Consider the following 1968-nt stretch of genomic DNA (forward strand, 5'->3'; position numbering starts at 1 on the left):
AGTAATCCAAAACCAGTCCCACTGCCAGATCAATTCCAAAGAGTTGGAGAGGAGACTACAGAAACCATATCGTCTTCATCTAACACACCAAGAATGCAAGCGTAAGCATTAGCTGAGCGGAGGGAGAGAGAGAGTGTTTTCAGAGCAGTACATGCATATAAATGAAGTGGTGAGCTACAGTATGTTACCATTTCAGGTCAAGCATGTGGTATCCTATTTTATAAAGCATTTAAAGGTTCATTCTGGTGTACGAACGACATGTGACACCATCTTGACGTTCTTTGGAAAGCCTATTTCAGAAAAAACAAATCTGCTGGTGTAATGAGATGACTGTTAATACTTACAAATGTAATTACCTACATAATAAACTTTTCATATTTACCCTAGAGGCCGTTTACTTAAGGGACTTCAGGCCAGATATCAATCGGTGACGGAGAGACACAAGTGCAGAGACGTAGGATAACAATCAAAAACACAACAGGAGTGACCTCTTCGTGTAAACTGACTGGGCCGTCTTGTTGCCAGACGCGAAATCCAGAGCCCCTGGCAGGAAATCCACTGCGTGCTGCTGACATCGGAACTCATCCGTGACAGACAAGGAATAACACTTTTGGTAAGGAAGAGCTTTGGAGGAAAACAAGGTGCTGTCACTGGAAAATATTTTTTTTTTCTCTAGGACAATGATAAATCTTTCATACAAAATTCACTCAAGGCATTCAAAGCAGAGATTACACATTGTGAAAAATATGCTGTGGTTACAAAACATAACAGACAGGGTTTATAACCGAAAATCCAAGGGGGCTGAAGAAATGCACTATGTAATTTCTTTGCATTGCAACGTTGATAAATCACGTTTTGAACTTGTATTCAATTTCTCAGCCGAGTCTGAATCTTACTTACCTAAAGTGGCAGTTTCACAAATTCTTCGTTGATGTTGTTGTAATCAATTGCTGTCACAGGGTCTGTAAAATATTTAATTTCATATTATTGGTCTCTGCAGTCATTTGCCAGCTGTTTTACCAACAATAAAGGCCATTTTTTATTAAAAAATAAATATTAAAGACATTGTAATTGGTCCCATTTAAAATGTCCCCATGCACCTAAAGGATTTCAGTTTTTCTGCATGGGTTGGCATAAGGGCTAGTTTTAACGTACATAATAAAGAGTAAAATGAGCCTGTAGTTTGTCTTTGGGGGGCAGTGAGGAATAGTGGCTGTAGGAATCTGGATTTGACCACAGCTGGTTTCAGGTTCAAGTGCAAAGCAGACTGCGCTAACGAGAAAGTCACTTACCATTTGATCAACGTACAACAGGGAAAACAGGAATTACTGCAAATTTATGACCAGAGGCACATTGCAGGTCGTTGTTAGTGGACGTGTCCTTGAACCAAATTCAGTGTTGTGGAGAGATGTGGCTGGACCTACGTCTCCATCGTTTCTTTCCCTGGACATTGTTGATTTTGGCTGGACGACAGATTCTGATGTTGGCTAGACACTGGGAGAGCAGGCTCAGGGTGCTTCCTTCTCATTCTCACACCCATTCTGGTTGGGAAATGTGTGTTGGCAACTTGACAGAAGTTAGTAACAGAAATCTGATCTGCTGTGAAAAAACAAAACAAAACAGAACAAAACAAAACAAAACAAAAACGGAAATTTTGCACGGAGTATATCAGCCAAACCTCTCAACACACTGCAACAGATAATAATCATAAATCTTTATTGTGAATATACCTTATTTGCACACACACATTTGTCCTCCTTGGGATTATAAACATCGCTCTTTTTTTTGTTGAGAACAACTTAAATTTTGTACAAATTTTTTACATGACATGATTCTAGAGAATCAAGCTCCTCTACAGTGTAACATATTAAAGCATAATCGAGGGAGACTGACAGAGAGGCCCACCAAAACCCAAAGCTGGTGAGGGATCACTTTATAGATGCCTCTAACCTCCTTCAGAACCAAAGC

The 1968-nt window shown here is 39.8% G+C and overlaps 1 long non-coding RNA gene across 1 annotated transcript; it reads right to left on the reverse strand.

Annotated features, from left to right (window-relative positions):
* Positions 1–396: 396 nt before the first annotated feature.
* LOC115037091 (uncharacterized) lies at positions 397–1524 on the reverse strand. Its single transcript, XR_003840446.1, has 3 exons — positions 1293–1524; positions 901–962; positions 397–624 (listed from the first exon to the last, which is right to left on the reverse strand). It is a non-coding gene; the product is annotated as an uncharacterized LOC115037091 (long non-coding RNA).
* Between the last annotated feature and the right edge of the window lie 444 nt (positions 1525–1968).

The sequence above is a fragment of the Echeneis naucrates genome, chromosome 23 (genome assembly GCF_900963305.1).
Source record: "Echeneis naucrates chromosome 23, fEcheNa1.1, whole genome shotgun sequence".
In the NCBI taxonomy this organism is placed as follows: domain Eukaryota; kingdom Metazoa; phylum Chordata; class Actinopteri; order Carangiformes; family Echeneidae; genus Echeneis; species Echeneis naucrates.